Raw genomic sequence first — 13,193 nt, 5'->3', positions numbered from 1 at the left:
TGGGTAATTGAGCAGATAAAACATCTATAATGCTGCAAATTCAGAACTTTAGAGAGAAGTTCCAACTTTATACATTCTTGCTTGACTGTATGATTGCTGAAAACCAGCCTCATGCAGCCCATTGTAAAGAACCTGCTAATCAGAGCCCAGGCCTGTCATAAGTTTATATGCAGCCTGTGGGTAGTGTTGTCACACAGGATCCTTCAGCAAGACAGAAGCAACATCCTACCAGCAAGTAGGGCGGCTACTTGCGGGTAGCGGCCGCATCCTCCGATCCTAAAGACGCCCCCTCCGCATTGTGATTGACAGGGCCAGGGAACGGGATCGTCCTCTGCTGGCCCGGTCTGCTATCAAGATCTCGCACCTGCGCCGTAACGGTATTCAGTCGGCGCAGGAGCACTGAGAGGCGGCCGCTTGCTTGGCTGCTCCATCCTCAATGCGCCTGTGCCGATGACGTCACATCTACACCCTGCGCAGGCGCATTGAGGATGGAGCAGCCGAGCGAGCGTCCTCAGTGCAGATTTTGAATGCAAACAGGGCTAGCAGAGAACGATCCCATTCCCTGGCCCTGTCAATCAACATGAGGAGAGGGCGTTTTAGGATCGAGGATGCCGCTGCTACCAGCAAGTAGCCGCCCTACTTGCTGGTAGCAAGGTAATTAGCATATTTTAAAAGCACGTTTTTAACACAAGCTACTGAACCAAAATGAATAATTAGATTATGTAGGCATAAATAGCAGTATAGGGATTAAAAGTAAACAAAAGTTTAGTGAGGTGACAGAAGCCCTTTAAGCCCTGTACGCCACAACAGCGGTGCATGCCATGTGTGCACTACCATTTGCAATTTTTTTGAATTCTTGCCACTTTTCTGAAGTAGCAAAGTATGAGGGGGTGTGGCTTAGAGGAAGAGGTGGGGCTTCAGGCTACAACACCACATTTATTATAACATTTGCCAGAAAGTGGCAGACGTTATAGCTGAAGTCTATGTCAGACTGCAGCTGGCATAGACTTCAGTTCCTGGTGAACAGCAAGGCAGAAAGGAGTCCGATTTGAATCTGCCTCTTAATAAATTAGGCGCATCTCATGCCAGTGCTGGGAGAACAAGACTGGCACATGGATACACATCCCTCCTATTATGTTAACCTGCCAAACAAGAATGCTTTAGAACTGCATAATTAGGCTCCATTCACACGTCCGCAGAATGGGTCCGCATCAGTTCCGCAATTTTGCGGAACGGGTGCAGACCCATTCATTCTCTGAGGGGACGGAATGGATGCGGACAGCACACAGTGTGCTGTCTGCATCCGCAATTGCAGAGCGCGTCCCTGATCTTCGGGTCCACAGCTCCGCAAAAGATAGAACATGCCCTATTCTTGTCCGCAGCTTGCGGACAAGAATAGGCATTTCTATGGGGGTGCCGGGCTGGTGTGTTGCGGACCCGCAACACATCACGGACGTGTGAATGGAGCCTTATACTATGTCAGGGGCTTGTGTATACATTTAACAAGGTTCTGATCCCCCACAGTCATGAACCTGGTACCGTCTAGAATCCCTGCCCACATACGGGCAGAGGTTTTGTAAGACGCTTCGAACATTTTGCAGCTTCCACCTCATGCTCTATTGAAGTGAATGGATTGGTAAGCCCCACCTCCTTCCTGAACTTCTTGTTCGTCTGTGGGCTCATCATAGGCCAGTGATGATGAACCTTTTACAGACCAAGAGCCCAAACTGCAACCCAAAATACCACTTATTTATCGCAAAGTGCCATTTAACCTGAATACTACAGTCCTATATAGTATATCTTCTAAGTACTTTATCATTTAGCTATAATAGCCTGCATACATTCAATGCGCTACCTGTGCTGTTCATAGTGCACCCTGCGCTGATGAATGGCAGGGAAACTCTAAGGCTCCTTCACACAGGCGTCGTGGGTGAGGGCCGGATGCATTCAGGGTGCATTGCAGGAAACCTGCGCAAGTAGTCACGCAATTGCAGTCAGTTTTGTCTGCAATTGCGTTCCAATGTTCCGTTTTTTCAGCACGAGGGCAATGCGTTTTGCACGCTCGTGAGAAAAAACTGAATGTGGTGCCCAAACCCGAACTTCTTCACTGAAGTTATGGTTTGGAGTTCTGTAGATTTTATGATTTTCCATTATAACATGGTTTATATATGTCAGTTGAGGGTGGCGACATCAGCGCAGGTCCTGCTGAATGAAGATATCTTATTTTTGAACCCCTCAAGGCACATTTTATTTTGCATTCTGTATTAAGAATGCTATTAATTTTCCCTTATAACAATGTTATAAGGAAAAATAATACAGTGAATAGACTTTAATGGAGTCCGGGGTTGCTCATCCCTATCATCTCCTAGCAACCATGCGAGAAAAATTGCACTGCACCCACACTTGCTTGCGTTTTTTACGCAGCCCCATTCATTTCTATGGGGCCTGCGTTGCATGAAAAACGCAAAATATAGAACATGCTGCGATTTTCACGCAACGCAGAAGTTATGCGTGAAAATCACCGCTCATCTACACAGCCCCATTGAAGTGAATGGGTCCGGATGCAATACGTTCACCTTACGCATTGCACCCGCGCGGAATTCTCACCTATGTGAAAGGGGCCTAAGGCATATTGGTACACCATAGACTTTTTCCAGGGGGTGGGTGACCACAGACAGGGCTCTGAGTGTCGCCTCTGGCACCCATGCCACAGGTTCATCACCACTGTCCTACAATGGCAAGGAGAAAGTCACTTCTCTGACTGCAGGATATCCTTTTAACAGCTTTCTGCAGCAGTTAGCAGATCTCTGTAAAGAAAGGACTTTCCTGAACAGGTTATACTTTTTTTTCAGGGTTAAGAGCAACATGTGTCGCACAGCATTTTTTTTTATAATGATAATCAACTTGCATTTTTTGCAACTGTCATGTTGCATGTCGCAGTGAGACACCATTGACTATAATAAACAATGTTGCGTGGCTTTATGGTGACAAGAAGTCACGTAACACGTCGCTGTGTAGCCCTAGCCTTCAACCCAAGGATGTCCAGGGGTCAATGCTACATACAGCAGCAATGTGCTGCGAGACCAGCAGTTGTTGAGCACCTGCCCTAGGCAAACTTCTGAATGGGATTCTTCAGAAGTATTGGGAGCAACATATCACCCAAGCAAGTAAATTAAGCCATCTTATATATTTACAAAAAGATGTGCGCAGGGAATGCATGAAGCTCAGATGCCAGAATTGCTGTTTTTGGTAAGCTCACCAGTCCTAGACTGGGCAGCATTTTGATGGCGGCACGTTCACTTTAATTATTTTGTAGTAGAAGACTAACAAAAACTATATAAAATTTAGTGTCTCCAAACATGTACCAGTTTGTAAATGTGAAACCAAAGAAACAATTCCCCCAAAATCTGCAGAAATTAATTACAACTTGTGCTGCAAAACACAAGCCCTCTTACAGCTTTGTTAAAGTGCGTCAGTCAGCAACAGCAACCCTATTAACCCTTTCACGCATTTGAAGATCACAGCCTGAAGTCAGGCATGACTGCCACCGTGCCCCCAATAATTTAAGTAACCCCCACATGATGCCATTGCCCCCCTGCAGCGATGTCCTGGCAGCTACCCGGTGGTTGCCAAGGCAACTGGACGCCATCCGGGCTGCCATGTACACCATGGACCCTGAGGGTGTAAATGTAGCATTGTACTGTATCCAAATGGGACTTTATTTAAAAAAAAAAAAAAAAAAGTTAAACACAAAATTTTAATAAAAATGGTCTTTTCTCATATCCGTTCATTTATTCGCTACCAGCGCTGGAGCAATCTGTAAACAGGGCGCCTGCTCCCACGTGCAGCAGTAGTCATGGCTGGCAGATCCCTGCTGTTTCATACAGCAGAGACCTGAGGCTAATTACTGTGACCGGCAATAATACAGATTGCGGTCATTAAAGGCTTTAGGCTACTTTCACACTCGTTTTGTGCGGATCCGTCTTGTATCTGCACAGACGGATGCGCACCAATAACGCAAATGCTTGTATCCGTTAATAATGGATCCGTTTGCATTGATCATTCAAAAAAATAAATCCAAGTCAAAACGGATCCATCTTGATTTACATTGAAAGTCAATGGGGACAGATCAGTTTTCAATTGCACCATATTGTGTCAGTGAAAGGGGGATCTGTCCCCATTGACTTACATTGTAAGGAAGGAAGGAAGGAAGGATCAGTTTGGCTCCGCATAATCAGACGGTCACCAAAACGCTTAAAGCTACGTTTTAGTGACAGTCTAAAAAACGCAACGGACGCCAAACGCAGCCAAATTGATGCATTCTGAATGGTCCCTTATCCATTCAGAATGCATTGAGGCTGAACTGGTCCGTTTTCGGCCACTTGTGAGAGCCCTGAAACGGATCTCCCAAGCGGACCCAGAAACGCCAGTGTGAAAGTAGCCTTAGATGTGATCAAGCGAGATCACAGCATCTAAATGTGCAATAACCCGTAAGCATGCTTGCTACCAATGCCCCATGTGGCCAATATGGGCATCGCTAGTTGCACTGAATACTTACAGCCTCGCTGAAGTATTCATGCTTCAATTCTTATTTTGGCCACCAGATGGCAGACCAGAATAAGAAATGAGCAAATTAGGGTTTAAATCAATTTAAAAAACATTATTTATAGGCTCATATATGAGCTTCAAGGTGAACAAAAATCCATCAAAAATGCATTATATTGGCAAAAAATTGCTAAGTGTGAAATTAGCCTGAGCGGATCCGTCCAGACTTTTACATTGAAAGTCAATGGGGGACGGATCCGTTTGAAGATTGAGCCATATTGTGGCATCTTCAAACGGATCCGTCCCCATTGACTTACATTGTAAGTCTGGATGGATCCGCACGGCCAGGCGGACACCCGAACGCTGCAAGCAGCGTTCAGGTGTCCGCCTGCTGAGCGAAACAGAGGCTGAACGCCGCCAGACTGATGCAGTCTGAGCGGATCCGCATCCATTCAGACTGCATCAGGGCTGGACGGAAGCGTTCGGGTCCGCTTGTGAGCCCCTTCAAACGGAGCTCACGAGCGGACAGCCGAACGCTAGTGTGAAACTAGCCTAAGCGGTATTGAGCGGTGTAGTATCTACAATGGGATCATTTATGGGGGGTATCCACTATGTAAGCCCCACAAAGTGACTTCAGACCTGAACTGGTCCTTAAAAAGTGGGTTTTGGAAATTCTTAAAAATTTTAAGAATTGCTTCTAAGCCTTGTAAATGTCCTAAAAAAATAAAATAAGATAACATTCCCCATATGTATACTTTATGTTGGCATCATTTTGGAAATATCAAGTAATAAATATTTTATGAGGCATCACTTTCTGTTTTGACAATTTTTCATTTTTTTTGTAAATTTGGGATTTTTTCATAAATAAAGGTGAAATATGACTGTCATGAAGCACAATGTGTCACGAGAAAATCTCAGAAAGGCTTGGATAAATAAAAGTGTTCCAAAGCTATTACCACATAAAGTGACGCATGTCAGATTTGTAAATTTTGACCTGGACACTGGGGCATCAATGACCTTTGGTCATGAAAGGGTTAAGCATTCCCTCCATTTGGAATATTTCAACGATCTATTATAGGGGCGCGTACCTGCGGAAAATAGTCTTATTTAAATCACCCCACTTTCTGCATAATTAAATACATAAATAACAATATAATCATGAATATGAAAAACCATACTATTAAAAATATTTTAAAAAATTTCAAACTGCGAATGGCGTAACGGAAAAAAGGTAAAAATGGCAATTTTTTCATTGCTTCTCTTACCCTAATTTTTTTTATATAAAATGTAATCAAAAAAAGGTCAAGCACAACAAAATGGTATCAATAAAAACTACAGATAATTCCGCTAAAAATTTGATCAGTAGACATAAGTATAAAAAGTTATGGGGGTCAGAATATGGCGATTTAATTTTTATTTATTTTTTTAAAATCAAAGTAAAAACTTATTTTTACACTATTTAGACATAAAAAACCTACACATGGGGTATCGTAATCATACTGACCCAGAGAATGAAAAGCATGGGTCAGTTTTGTGGTAAATGAAATGCCGTGGGAACAAACCCCATAAAACGGTGGAGGAATTGCGTTTTCCCAATTCCACCCCATTTGGAATTTTTTTTTTTAACACTTCCCACTACATTTTATGCCATAATTAATGGTGGCATTAGAAAGTACAACCGGTCCCAAAAAAAATAAGCCCTCATACAGTTATGTGAACAGAAATATGAAAAAAGTTATGGCTCACTTTTTTTTTTTTTTTTAAATATGGCTCCTTCTCCCTGGCTGTGATGCTCTCCCCTGTGATTAGACCGCAGCACAGCCAGGGAGAAGGAGACACCCAGTATTAACATACTGAGCGGGAAAACTACAGGGGGGCACAGCGGGCGTAGGAGTATAAAAAAAAAAAAAAAGAAAAAAAGAAAAAAAAGCAGGGTTGCAGCATCAGCGAGGGTTAACCTGCAAGGAAAAGGCATTTATTTAGAATTAAAAAAAAAAAAAAAAAAAAAAAAAAAAAAAAAAAACCACAAACAAGACCCCACACAGCTGATTGGTGAAAAAATATAAAAAAAGGTTAAGGACTTTAGTATATGGTGATGCTAAATTTTTAACACAAAAGTGATTTTATGATGATAAACTAGGGCTGCAGCAAACTATTATTTTAGCAGTCGAGTAGTCTATTGATTAATCGAGTACTCTAATAAAAAATAAAAAAATGAATTGGACTGTTTTCCTTTATAAAAATTCAGACCCCCTGCCATCAGTCCCCAACACCCTTCATTTCCCCCTGTGCGATCAGCCCAAGTGCATCAGTTCCCCCCAGTGCCTTTAGCTCCACTCCCTCCGTGCCATCAGCCCCTCCATGCCATGTCCCCCACTCCCTCAGTGCCATCAGCCCCTCTATTGCCATGTCCCCCTCCCCCAGTGCCTCCATGCTATCCATGTCCCCCATTACCCAAGTGCAATCAGATCAGCCCCTCCATGCAATGTCCCCCAACGCCATCAGCCCTTCTATACCATTTCCATCCATGTCCCCCAGCAACATCAGATCCTCCATGCCATTTCCGTCCATGTCCCCCATCAGCCCCTTCAAATCAAAGGTGCCCCCAAAGCCCCTTCCCTCCGGCAGATTCGTGCCCCTGCTAACTTATAATTAACCTTTCCTGGCAGTGCGCTGACATGGAGTCCGCAGGAGACGGACCGCATCTTCTTCCCACTTCCAGGCATGCACTAGGCAGGACCGGACGTCACGCACAGCGTCAGCCAGCGCACCGACGATGTGTGCACTTAAGCCTTTAAGGACTCAGCCCCATTTCACCTTAAGGATTTTTTGCAAATCTGACCAGTGTCACTTTAAGTGCTGGTAACTTTAAAACGCTTTGACTTATCCAGGCCATTCTGAGATTGTTTTTTCGTCACATATTGTACTTCATGACACTGGTAAAAATGAAGTAAAAAAAAAAAATCATTTTTATTTATAAAAATAAAATATGTACCAGAAATATGTAAAAATGTTTAAAATTTCCAAGTTTAAATTTCTCTACTTCTATAATACATAGTAATACAGGGCTTGACAAATTTCCTTGGAATCTAGGAGCCAGCTAAAAAAGTTAGGAGCCAGGCGGAGCTGCGTCATAAAGCTCCCAGCAGATGCCCCCATAGTGCTCCCCCCCCCCCCCCCACTTCTCCATAAAGCTCCCCTAATAATGCTGTATACCATGTTAGATATACCGCCGCTCCGTCCCCGGACCAGCACGGCAGTTCGCGGTGAGAGGCCGCCGGACTAAAAAGTTGGACATGCAGTACTTTTAGTCCGGCGGCCTTTCGCCATGCACTGCCGTGCAGCGCTGGAGCTCTACCCCCCGTCCCCATTATATGCAAAACAGCAGAAGGACGGATCCGACAGGGTGAACAGCCTGCCGGATCCGTCCTGCCGCAAGTGTGAAAGTACCCTTAGTTATATAGCTACTGAATGAGACAGAAGAAGCCAATTTGATCCTGAAGGGTTACTTCAACCTGTAATCTAAACTCTGTCCTGTCACTTCTCTTATCTCTCTGCTCCTGTCCCTTAATCTTATCACTGCTGCAAAAGCATCAGCCAACAGCCTCAGTGTAAACTGTTCTATAGTCTGACTCATGGTTCTTTTAACTCAAAGAATCGAATGAGTCTCTAAGTCGGATCTTTAGATTCTTTTCACCTGTGACTCATTTGATTCTTTCTTAGACTCCCTGTACTTGCGTCAGCGACTCAGAGCTGCTAGTGCTAGCCTTGCCTCAGCTCTGATTGGTTGGTGGGAGGGGAGGGGCTGGCAGAAGCCAGCTTCCACTCTAGGATCAGATTACACTCCTCCCGAGCCCCTCCCCTCCCTGCTGCCAGCGGCTCCGCTATTGTGTGCTGTGACTCACTGACTCAGACCGAAGAGCTGTTTCAAACGGTGCTGCCTCCGGACAGAGCGGCGCTCCGCACCCATTGCCCGGGCACCTTTGAAAACGGGCTGACACATACCCAAGCGCCAGGACTGGGATTTGTCGAGCCCTGTAGTAATACCTCCAAAAATGGTTATTACTTTACATTCCCCATATGTCTACTTCATGTTGGATCATTTTGGGAATTATCCATTTTATTTTTGGGGGATTTTTGGAGAAAAAAAATAAGAAAAAAAAAATCATGTTTTAGTGTTTCCATAGTCCGAAAGCCATAATGTTTTCAGTTTTTGGGCGATAACCTTGGGTAGGGTATGATTTTTGCGGGATGAGATGACTGTTTTATTGGCACTATTTTGGGGTGCGTGTGACTTTTTGATCACTTGCTATTACACTTTTTGTGATGTACGGTAACAAAAATTGGTTTATTTAGCACAGTTTTTATTTAAATTTGATATTTTTATAGAGCCGGTCGATACGGACGTGGCGATACCTAATATGTATACTTTTTAAAAACTTAATTTGGGGAAAATGACGTTTTTGTTTATTGTTACTTGAAACTTAATTTTTATTTTGTGTGTCATCCGGAAACTTTTGGGGGTCTTACCCTTTACAATGCATTACTTCTGTATTGCAATGCATTGGCTGTATGAGTAATACTGTGTGTATTACTCATACAGCTTCCGGCCTGAGATCTCCCTGGCAACCCCCCCGCAATGATTTGAGCAGGCAACGGGGTCCGATCACCGCCGCCCTATACACGACGTACCGGTACGTCATGGGTCCTTAAGGACTCGGGAACCATGCAGTACCGGTACATCATGGGTCCTTAAGGGGTTAAGGCCCTGCCAGCGCGGATGGGAGGTCACGGAGAGGTAAAAGGTTTCTCTTCACTCACGCTCCGTGGTCACGTGATGTAAACGAATCTTCGATGCAGGGAAACTGCATCGAGGATTTTTCTGCATTGATTACATCGATGAATCGTTGCAGCCCTAAGTAAAATATTTCGAATATGTCCACTTTCATGTTTGCAGCGTTTTGTAAATGTAATTTTATTTTTTAGGATCTTATAAGGCTTCGAATTTTAGAAGCAAATGTTTACATTTTTAAAGCAAATTTTGGAAACCACTTTAAGGACCACTACAATTCTAAGTAACTTTGTCGGGCTTACATAGTGGAAACCACCCAAAAATGACCCCGTTGTAAAGAAACTACACCCCTCAAGTTATTCAAAACTGATTTTACAAACTTTTTTAACCCTTTTTGTGTTCCACAAGAATTAAAGAAAAAAAGGAGATGAAATTTTTACATTTCAGTTTTGTTGGCAGATTTTCTATTTTAATACATTTTTTTCCTGCAAGACATCAAGGGTTAACAGCCAAATAAAACGCAATATTTATTACCCCAATTGTGCAGATCACAGAAACACTGCAGATGTGGTCGTTTAACTGGTTTACAGGCACATGGTAGGGTGCAGAAGGAAAGGAGCGCCATGGTACACCCCTAGAGTTGAAACTCCAAAAAAGTTATCCCATTTTGGAAACTATAGGTTAAGGTGACACTTATTGGTACTATTTTGAATCCAGAGGGAAAAAAAGCTGTCTGGTTTGAGAGCTGCACTTATACAAGCAGACAAAACACGAGTTTGTGAGCATTTCACGTGTTTGAGTTCAAGTGTGTGTTTGTATTAAGTCTGTGACTTTAGATTACGTGACTTAAGAATCTCCTAAAGTCCCTGAATCTGATCACTGCACTGTATTTATTTTTTCTTGCATAATCCCCATTTAGTATGGGTTTCATTATTGACAGCGCATTTCAGTGCACATCTTGTCTAATGTATGCATTCCTGGAACAGCCGTTTGAGGTTTGGTTCATATCTTTGTTCAAAATGTGAGCAAATTGAGTTAGATGCTCACTAAGTAAGCACTCTAATCATAATGAGGTGGTTATTATGGCGGACCTAAACTACCCAGATATAGACTGGGAAACTGAAACCTGTATATCTCAAAAGGAAACAGGTTCTTGGCAATAAACAAAGACAATTACCTTTCCCAACTGGTTCAGGACCCAACTAGAGGGACGGCCATACTGGACTTAGTATTAACCAATAGACCTGACATCAGATGTGCAGGATCGGTGACCATAAAGTAATAACCTTCCAATTATCATTATAAAAATAAAAAAAAAAAGGAGTGTTTCTTCAGGGAGGAACAAAAAAGACCAAACTTCAAAAAACAAAATTTAGCCAACTAAGAGGACATAGGCCTAACTTAGGGGTATTTTCACACTTGCGGCAGAGGATTCCGGCAGGCAGTTCGGGCGACGGAACTGCCTGTCGGATCCGTCAAAACGCATGCAAACAGATGGCATTTGTCAGTCGGATCAGGATCTAAATGACAAATACATTGAAATGCTGGATCCGTCTCTCTGGTGTCATCCGGAAAAATGGATCCAGCGTTTATTTTTTCAAATTTTTTGCAATGCCGGATCCGTTTTGCAGGAACACTCAGGGCCAGATCTGGCATTAATGCACGTCAATGGGAAAGTGTTCTGGAATTTTGGACGGAGATAAAACTGCAGCGTGCTGCGGCATCATCTCCGTCCTGATAAGTCAAAAAGACTGAACTAGACAAGACATCTTGAACGGATTGCTCTCCATTCAGAATGCATTAGGATAAAACTGATCAATTATTTTCCGGTATTGAGCCCCTAGGATTTATAATAAAAGAATAACGCTAGTGTGAAAGTACCCTACCTATGACAAACTCAAAAATAAAAAAATACAGGCACAAAAATTGGATATTTTTTAAAGCATCCTAAAATCGTATTGTGAAAGGTACATACCTTATGGGAATAAAAGGTTAAGGAACAAGAAATAAATAGAACTGTAAAGCAAGCAATAAATGACAAAAAGGAAGCATTTCAATCACAAACAGGGGAGTAGCGAGGAAGCACTGAAAAACTATAAAAGGAAAAAAATAGAATATGTAAAAAAAACTAATAAAAACAGCCAAAAAGAGCAAAACTAACCCTAAACTGTTCTTCAATCATATAAATGGTAAAAAGTATAAATCTGAAGGTGCCGGCCCTTTACAAAAGTAATGAGGAGAGAGTTGCACAGAGCAAAGGAGAAAGCAAAGCTATTAAAAATATTTTTTTCTCCACTGTATTCACTGAGGAAAATAAACTGTCAAATGAAATTCAGAATGTAAAAGTAAAATTCCCCATTAAAAGTGTGCTGTCTGACACAGGAAGAAGTACAGTGCAGTCTTAAAAAGATAAAAAAATAGACAAAATTTTCAGGACCAGATGGCATACACCGCTGTCCTAGCCAGACCCTTATTTCTGATATTCAATGACTCTATACTGACAGGGAGTGTCCCACAGGATTGGCGCTTAGCGAATGTGGTGCCAATATTCAAAAAGGGTCCAAAAACAGAGCCCAGAAACTATAGGCCTGTAAGTTTAACATCTGTCGTGGGTAAACGGTTTAAAGGTTTTCTAAGAGATGCTACCTTGGAGTACCTCAAGGAAGATAAGCAAATCATGCCAAATCAGCATGGCTTCATGAGGGATCGTTCATGTCAAACTAATTTAATCAGTTTCTATGAGGAGGTAAGTTCTAGACTTGACCACGGCGAATCAAAGGATGTTGTATATTTGGACTTCTCCAAAGCATTTGGCACTATACCACATGAAAGGTTAGTATATAAAATGAGAATGCATGGACTGGGAGAAAATATCTGTATGTGGGCAAGTAACTTGCTCAGTGATCGGAAACAGAGGGTGGTTATTAATGGTACACCCTCAGATTGGGTCACTGTCACTAGTGGAGTACCTCAGGGGTCAGTATTGGGCCCTATAGGCTTGCACAGTAAAATATCAATTTTTGCAGATGAAACTAAACTGTGTAAAGTAATTAACATGGAAGAGGAAAGTATACTGCTACAGAGGGATCATCTGCCAGGCTTTGGCAGAGAAGTGGCAGATGAGGTTTAATGTTGACAAATGTAAGGTTATGCACATGGGAAGGAATAATGCAAGTCACCGGTACATACAAAATGGTAAAACACTGGGTAACACTGACATGGAAAAGGACCTAGGAATTTTAGTGAACAGAAAACTAAGCTGTAGAAACCAGTGTAAAGCAGCTGCTGCCAAGGCCAATAGGATAATTGGTTGCATCAAAAGGGGCATAGATGCCTGTGATGACAACATAGTCCTACCACTTTACAAATCACTATTCAAACCACACATGGAGTACTGTGTATAGTTCTGGGCTCCTGTAAACAAGGCAGACATAGCAGAGCTGGAAAAGGTTCAGAGGAGGGCAACTAAAATACTAATTGGAACGGATGGACTACAGTACCCTGAAAGATGATCAAAATTAAGGTTATTCACTTTAGAAAAAAGATGACTGAGAGGAGATCTAATAACTATGTATAAATATATCAGGGGTCAGTACAGAGCTCTCTCCCATCATCTATTTATCCCCAGGACTGACTGTGACAAGAGGGCATCCTCTGCGGAAAGAAGGTTTGTACACAAACATAGAAGAGGATTCTGTACGATAAGAGCAGTGAGACTATGGAACTCTCTGCCTGAGGAGGTAGTGATGGCGACTTCACTAAAAGAGTTCAAGAGGGGCCTGGATGTATTTCTGGAGTGTAATATTACAGGTTATAGCTACTAGAGAGGGGTCGTTGATCCAGAGAGTTATTGTGA

The 13,193-nt window shown here is 42.7% G+C and overlaps 1 protein-coding gene across 2 annotated transcripts in view; it reads right to left on the bottom strand.

Annotated features, from left to right (window-relative positions):
• The window catches only part of LOC122938072, a 116,915-nt gene that overhangs the window by 78,309 nt on the left and 25,413 nt on the right, over positions 1–13,193 (bottom strand). The window lies entirely within an intron of this gene.

This window comes from Bufo gargarizans, chromosome 5, assembly GCF_014858855.1.
Source record: "Bufo gargarizans isolate SCDJY-AF-19 chromosome 5, ASM1485885v1, whole genome shotgun sequence".
Taxonomy (NCBI): Eukaryota; Metazoa; Chordata; class Amphibia; order Anura; family Bufonidae; genus Bufo; species Bufo gargarizans.
The sequence above is the reverse complement of the archived record's forward strand: the minus strand, read 5'-3'. Positions and strand labels throughout refer to the sequence as shown.